Source organism: Bombina bombina, chromosome 8, assembly GCF_027579735.1.
Source record: "Bombina bombina isolate aBomBom1 chromosome 8, aBomBom1.pri, whole genome shotgun sequence".
Taxonomy (NCBI): Eukaryota; Metazoa; Chordata; class Amphibia; order Anura; family Bombinatoridae; genus Bombina; species Bombina bombina.
In genome coordinates, this window is record NC_069506.1 from 236,053,533 (window position 1) to 236,062,063 (window position 8,531).

An 8,531-nucleotide genomic window follows, 5' to 3' on the forward strand; every position below is an offset into this window, starting at 1 on the left:
AGTACATACAGAAAGACCTACAGGGATCTCGCCCATTATTCTGATTACTACAGGTTATTTCTAGTGTGATCTTTGTTCTAGAGGTGCCACAGGCAATACAAGGTTTTTTCAGTATTTATATCATTGCAACAGAAATTATCTCATTATTATGGGTTACAGTGACTCACACATTAAGATTACCAAACACTGTTTGTGGAATTACAACAAGGTGCCGTGGAAATTCTCATAAAATACAGTTCAGATGAAACTAAAAAGAACTAGGTCAATTTCAGTATGGCTCATCTTTTTCTGACACGCTGAGGGTTTCAGGCAGAATCAAGTAAATTATACATAACCATAAGGTCAGCATTAACCCTATAATTGTCAAAGATATCTGAATGAATGGTGTCTCACTTTCAAGTCTTCACATGCTTTTCATTAATAGTTACTTATTTTTATTTTGCATAGCCATTCAACAAGCACATGTGCAAGTATTGGGAATGTTTACATATATTTAAGTGAAATACATACAAAAAAACCCCAATGTGGGCAACACCCTAGGGCACCTTGAGCAGTATCTGAATATCTGACCATATAACTGAATACACTTCTCACTGTCTAATTGTTGATCTGCTGCAATTGGACTATTGAATACTGCAAAATATTGACTATTGTCAGCACATATCTTAAAGCCAATTTTTTTATTTCATGATTAAGATAGAGAATGCAATTTTAAAACACTTTACAATTTACTTCCATTATCTAAACTGCTTCATTCTCTTGTTTTTTGTTGTTGTTGAAAAAAATACCTAGGTAGGCTTAGGAGCAGCAATAAATGACTGGGTGCTAGCTGCTTATTGGTGGCTACACACATATGACTCTTGTCATTGGTTCACCGGATGTGTTCAACTAGCTGCTGCTTCAACAAAGGATATCAAGAGAACAAAGACAATTTGATAATAGAAGTATATTGAAAAAATATTTAAAATGATATGCTTTCTGAGTCTTCAAAGAAAAGAAAATGTGGGTTTCATATCCCTTTAGTGTGATGTCACTTTAAAATAAGGGGCCAAATATTGTGTCCCCTTAGATGTTTATCCAGCCTTGGCTTGTAGATGTCAAGAAAAGAGTTTATAGCCCCCAAAGGTTTGAATGCTTCCGATGATGGGCCATAATGAGCAATAATGCCAACCATCAAGTTAGAATATTCCTATTTTTCCCTTTATATACCTTTTGATTTTCTTCCAGCTTTGATTCACATAAAACCAATATAAACAGAAAATAAAGTATAAATATTGTTTACCCAAGGGTCTTGCAAACTTGAAATCCACGTCCCCTTAAACATGCTGGACCTGACACTTTAAGGGACACTAAAGTCAAAATTGAACTTTCATGATTCTGATAAAACATGCAGCTTCAAGAGACTTTTTAATTTACTTCTATTATGACTTTTTTGCACAATCTTTATATAGACTACACTTTCTGAGGCACCAGCTCCCACTGTGCATGTGTATACGTATACTAGTATGTGATTAGCTGATGGCTATCTCATGATGCAGGAAAATGGAGGGAGGGGGATAAATTTGTCAGAAAAAAAATCCTCTGCTTATCTGAAATTCAGAATAATTGTTATTGCATTAGTATTTTTATTATTTACTTGTTAATGTGATTCTAGTGTATTTAATGGTCCTTTAAAAAAGGAAGTCTAAAAGGGAATGACTTGAACATAAGGCCTATTTAGGCTTTATTTAGAATGTCTTTCTTGAAATGTTTTTTTAAGAGATTTGCCTATACTCAAAGAGATCTTGATAAAGGAAGGATATTATGAGTGACACATTGGGTTGTTCTAGCTGCCAGTACGCCATTGATATCAAATTCCAGGTTAGGATTAAAAATTAATTTGGCCAAATTCTCTCACTTAGATCTTAAGGCTCCTAAATTGTTTAAAAGTTTTAGCTTTTGATTGGTTGAAATTAATCTGTATTGATGTTCTAATTCACAACTAGAACAAGCTTAACCAATCACAGAACTTAAGGATATGTGTATATTAAGGGCTGATGCTGTAACTGGTAGTTCCAACCCCTTACAAAACCTCTTAACATAACTACTTAACCTATAAATAAAGACACGACACAGTTAGCTGGGATTTAAAGACCATAACGATGGTCATATTTATTAACAAATATTAACTTGACTTCAACGGAACTCATTCAAATATTTAACCTGTGGCGGCATTCGAGGCCTAGTAAAATAATACTATTAGCTCCATATGACAAGAGGTCGCAGCCAGATGTTGTGGAATTGCAAATGCCAAGGGTGGGCCGCAAATGTGGCCTCACCCCATTCCGTCTAATAGGCACGGACGTCCTAAAGGATCTTCAGCCAGCAGACCCGCGGGGCGGGGCCCCCCAGGTCACGACCTGAGGACATCACCCCCGCCCATTAGCCCGACTGTCACCTCTGCAGACTCCGCCCTCAATTGTTGATGGCTACGACCTCCCGCCATTGGGAGATACATGGATGTTATGATGCGCTTCAGCCTCTAAGGCACTGGTATGGCAAAGCCCTGCAGCAAAGCTCATCCAGGAAGCAAATAAATTACAGCTAAGGTCTTACCAAGACTAGGTCAACTAACCATTCCCTGCCTTTCGCAACTAAAGTACCAGCAACCCATCGGGAAGCCATTGGCCTGAATGACGCCATGGATGTTGCATTTAGCAACTACTTATTAACCAATTAACAATAGGGTTGGGAGGGAGGGAAACTTTCTCCTTGCAAAAATCCCAGGTGGAAGAGGCCAGATTGTTCCAGAACTTGCCTTATATGAGGTAAGCCTAAGACCTCCCCTTACTTTGCAACATTGTTGCTACTACACTGCACTGGGATTTTTCACTAGCCTGTCAGCTCATCCCTTAACTCCATTAAAGGAGACTCTGCTACCTTTCATTCCCCTAAGGGCTGATGCTGTAACTGGTAGTTCCAACCCCTTACAAAACCTCTTAACATAACTACTTAACCTATAAATAAAGACACGACACAGTTAGCTGGGATTTAAAGACCATAACGATGGTCATATTTATTAACAAATATTAACTTGACTTCAACGGAAGTCATTCAAATATTTAACCTGTGGCGGCATTCGAGGCCTAGTAAAATAATACTATTAGCTCCATATGACAAGAGGTCGCAGCCAGATGTTGTGGAATTGCAAATGCCAAGGGTGGGCCGCAAATGTGGCCTCACCCCATTCCGTCTAATAGGCGCGGACGTCCTAAAGGATCTTCAGCCAGCAGACCCGCGGGGCGGGGCCCCCCAGGTCACGACCTGAGGACATCACCCCCGCCCATTAGCCCGACTGTCACCTCTGCAGACTCCGCCCTCAATTGTTGATGGCTACGACCTCCCGCCACAAGAGACAGGCACTCCCACATAAACCGGGCTCTTGCCGCCACCCGCTAAATATTACTAACCAGAGCCGTTTTGAGGTCAGCCAGGAAGATCGCCAGCCCTTCATCGGACAGGTGCACACCATCCGGGAGATACAGCCCTTTTTTGTCCGCTGAGATCAGTTCATGGCGGACCACAAAACCCCCTACCTCTAGTACTGCTCTACCCAGCTCCCTATTAACTTTTTTCCTAACCCTATATGCTATCCTAGGTGTGGGAAAATATCTCCAACGCAGCCAGGGGATTATGTTGGACCAAGCCAGCCTAACCCCCGGGAACGTGGTACAGATCCACTTGACATCTGACCTCATCGCATTGATGAGGTCCAGAGCCGGTGCACTCCCTATATCATTTCCCCCCATGTGAAGGAGAATGATGTGGGGCTGTCCCCATCTATGTCTGGCATTCTGGAGGAGGGCAGGCAAACCATCCCACTGTAAGCCTCTACGGCCCAACCACCGTATTGATGCCTTAGACGTCGGAATCCCCAACTGCTGCCCCTCAGGAAGAGAATGGGCCTTCAGTGCCGCCCAGTGCACGTAGGAGTGCCCTATTATCCAGACGCGAGAAGGACCTGTAGCCACACCTGAAAAACGGATCACCAAAGACTAAAATTAAACAACACAACCAGAACAACTGTAAAACGCCTGTTTCCTTACTCCTGCCCCGATTACCCCCTACGCCTCAGCTGGGGGGCGCACGTAAGACTTGTAACATTGGGACCTCCATCTACCCAACTTCTGTATGCGTTCTCCCTTCCAACCCAGTGCCGCTGTGCTGGTAGCAGCCCCTATTCGGAAGGAATGGGGGGTGATTCTACAGTTCCCCAAACCTGCTGCAAGCACTACCTTTCTGAGCACCGCTGAGAACTGGTACCGGGAGAGATTCGATCCGTCAGAATGCACTAAGAATTGGGCGGGGCCCCGCGGTCGCTGCGCCATGTAGGCCCTTGTATTCTCAACCAGGCAGATGCCCGACGCTGAGGGTGTCAGAGTGATCCACACCCCTTTTGCCCTCCTGGTCAGTCTTCGAGTGCGGGATAAACAATAACAAATTATCGCCCGCAAGTTTGACATGAGGCAACTGCATGCCCGCGTTAACCGCATCCTTTGAGGTTGCGACCAGCTCGCCTGGCCTAAGTGCCGCAAAGAACGCCAATGAGAATGCGCACTGAAACAGTTCTCTTTCACCGGGTTCGACGCAAATGCCCTCGATGGCTTCCAATAGCTTGGCTAGCCTACAGAATGTCACAGGTTCGTGCGCATCTTTCACTCTACCCTCGAGCCTTCCCCAGCCCTTAATCACTTGCCTCACCAGAAAACCTTTAGTGATGTTGGGCCACTGCAACATATTGTAATAGAAGGAGATTGCTGCTATTCTATTGGATATAGCGCCTTTCGAAATCCCTTGCCCGTGTTTCTCTGCCAGCCACTCCAAGAACAGATCCCTCGAGACTCTTTCCGGCGCTGTGCCCTGCTCGTGACAGTAACTTACCCACTCGCCCCAGTGCTGTGAATAAGCTCTCCATGTATTCGGTGCTAGGGACGCTCTCACTAGGTGCCCTATGGACCTCCCTGCCCCGCCAACTGCCAAATAGAGTGGGGACAAGGTAAGCCAACTGTTGCTGCGTTAGGGGCCAGTCTGCGAAACTGCTCCCATTGAAACCTCGAGAGCGCGTATGCCAGGGTGTTGTTGACCCCTGGAACGTGCCTCGCGGAAAACTGAATATTGAATTGCAGGCACCTCAGCACTAGCTGGCGCAAGTACCTAACAACTACCGGTGACGACTCAGACAACCTATTTATGGCGAACACAACGCTAGCGTTGTCTGTCCAAAGCACGATGTAACGATCCTTTAACGCCGGCCCCCAGAGCTCCATCGCCACAACTATGGGAAAGAGCTCCAGAAGTGTCAAGTTCCTTGTCAGACCGACTTGGACCCATGACAGGGGCCATGGCTCGGCGCTCCATTGCCCATCCAAATAGGCGCCATAACCTGCTGCTCCAGCTGCATCCGTCAGCAGGTGCACTGTCTGACTGGAAACCCTAGGAGCGCGCCAAAGCAGTGTTCCATTGAAGCCTTGCAGGAAGTGTTCCCAGACCTTCAAGTCTTCCTGCATGTCTTCCGAAACCGACACTTTACGTGCACCGTGCGGAGTGGAAAGTAAAGCTTCCATCCTCCTGTTAAACACGCGACCCATGGGTATAATTTTGCACGCGAAATTGAGTAAGCCTAGTACAGACTGTAGCTCCCTCAGGGGCATGCTCTTTGCTGCCCCGGCTTTGCGCACCGCCGAGAGCATTGCTTCAACCTTATCGGCTGGAAGACGACATAGCCTTGCAGCAGTGTCAATTTCGATCCCCAAGTACGTGAGTCTTGTACAGGGGCCCTGTGTTTTCTCCTCAGCTAGTGGCACTCCAAATTTCGACATTAGCATTCGCATTACTGCGATCAGTCGTTCGCATTCACGTGTGTTCGCGGCGCCAACCAGCAGGAAGTCGTCCAGGTAATGAGCGATTATTCCCCCGCCGGCCGCCGTGATGATAGCCCAGTGCAAGAATGAGCTAAACTCTTCAAAGTAAGCACACGATAGCGAGCAACCCATGGGCAAGCATTTGTCGATAAAATAATTCCCCTCGAATATACACCCCATCAGTCTGAAAGATGCTGGGTGTATGGGGAGTAACCGAAAAGCAGACTCGATGTCCAGTTTGGCTAGCAGCGCGCCCAGACCCGCCGCCACTACCAATTCCAACGCCTGGTCAAACGATTGGTAAGACACCGAGCTTATCAGGGGGTCTATTGCGTCGTTGACGGAACCCCCTTTCGGATAGGACAAATGCTGAATCAGGCGGAACTTCCCTGGTTCCTTTTTGGGGACCACCCCTAAAGGGGAAATAACCAGGTCAGGGATGGGAGGTTGTTCAAATGGGCCAGCAAATCTTCCCAGAGCAATTTCTTTGCTCAGTTTCGCCCTAACTTCGCCCGGCATTTCGTAAGCCAATTTTAAATTCTTGTGAGACGAGGACCCCATTACCAACCCCGATGTTGGTATCTTGAAGCCCTCCCCAATCCCTACTAGTAGGTTGGCAGCCGACACCCTGTCTGGGTAGGCCGCCAGCCAAGGTCTAATGGCGTCCAGCTTCAGGGGTGTTGGAGCTCTTTTGTCCAGACCCCCCCGATTTTGCCCCACGGAAAGCTCCTCCGTCCCTCCGCTTCGGGCATTCAACACCTGGGTGTTGACCGCTGCAGTACATGCAAGCGTGCCGAAAGGAACAGGAGGCTCCTTTGTCACACTGCTTCTCATTGTACTTCCAGCACTCCCTGCCTCGCCGCTTGATGGGGCCTGTTGGCCTCTGGAGCCCTGTTCGCAGCAAAGGAACTCCTGCCGCCCCCTTTTCCGGTATGAGCAGGGACCACAGGTCCAAGTCTTTTACCCCAAAGTTCAAAACCGGGTTACCGACCATCTTCCGCCTGAATTCGCTTTCGTAAGCACGCCACATGCCTTCCCCGTATCTATTATAGATACATTCTATTATTTCCGCGTACTTAATTACATCTACCGCGGCCTCCGGCCTCTGTTCGATGTAGCAAGAGGAAAATACCCTAAAGCACTTCCTCCACTCCTCAAATGTATCTGGGTGCTGGATCTTCTTTGGCCCAGTCCCATCCTCACTACGCTCTTTGTCGCGCTGCGCCTCTAGGGACAGCTTGAACATATTGACGTATTTATGATCGCGAATTTTCTGTACCGTCTTGGGCTTGAGATGTGCATGCAGGCAGTGGATCTTGCAGGGGTAAGAGTCCCCTTGCAAAGCCACCCTCCTGGCACTGCCTGACATGTCCTGCAGCTGCGCAGCGCTCTCGCCTCCCTGGGCATTGCCCGTGGATATTGCTATTGTGCTTTGCCCCGCTATCAGCGCAGGCTGCTCCGTGTTACCTAAACCTTTAGCCTGATTACGCTCAGCCACCAGTAGTTTTAACATTTTGAACATGCGGCGCTGCCCCTTACTGTTAAGCCCTAATTTCTTCCCACCATCTGAGTCTGAATCAGTGCTATAGTCGGTGTCAGTGATGCGTGACAAATTAAATAAATTTCTCTCACCAACTGCCGATGTGGAAGGTGTAGATATTCCCGGTGCTGCTGCCACCGATCCGCCTGACGGCTGTACAGATAGTCCAACTCCCGTTGTACCCGAGCCCTCTGTCCTCGGTGGTGCAGGCATCATGTCCTGTGGGGGAGAAACAAACAAGAGGGGAGTATCCAGGCCAGCCATGTGCCCCCCTTGCCTGCCGCCCCCAATCGGGGTAGAAGTACTGCCCCCGGCCCTATCAGGGACCCCTCTAGCCCTCACATCATTCGTATCACCACTCCATTCAATCACTGGCCCTGCCACATAGGGGGATTCTCTGACCACGCGCTCCCTGGCTGAGTGAACGCTCTGAGCACCTGCAGCAACCGGCCCTTGGCCTCCCTGGACCCCTGCAGTTATTGTGTATAGCGAATTGCCCTGTGACCCATTAGCGGGTGCATTATCCCTGGTTTGGGGTACATAATTGCTGCTGGCACCCCCCCCTGTCAGACCACTGGCGCCCCAGCAATGCACTTCTAGCTCTCCCATAACCCTGCCTGGTAACCTTGGACCCCCTGAGCCTCTCTCTCTGCATGCCGCAGCCCCTCTGCAAGAGACTGGTGCTGTTCGCCATGCTAGATGCTGCAGAGTGTCGCGCAGCGGAGCAGGCCCGCCCGGATACTCCCCCCTCACCTGTGGATAGTACCCGGCTAGGCCTCTTGCGCGCTCCTTGTATGTGTCCCCCCGCTCCAGGTTCCGGCCGTGTGACTACTGCGGCGCCGGAAGTGACATCACGCGTGTCACCTGACCGGCCGGAAATGGACGCGGTGGACGCAAGGCCGCAACCGGAGCCTGCACTGGAAGTTGCAGGCTCCGACTGAGCCACCAATGGAAGCGGCGGTCCAGCGACTGGGCGAGGACCCGCAGGCCCCGCTCCCGCCGCCGACTGAGCCACCAATGAGGCATCCGGGCCGGGCCCTAGGGACCCGGCTGGATGCGCTTCAATACTGGGCCCTGCCTGATGAGGGTCG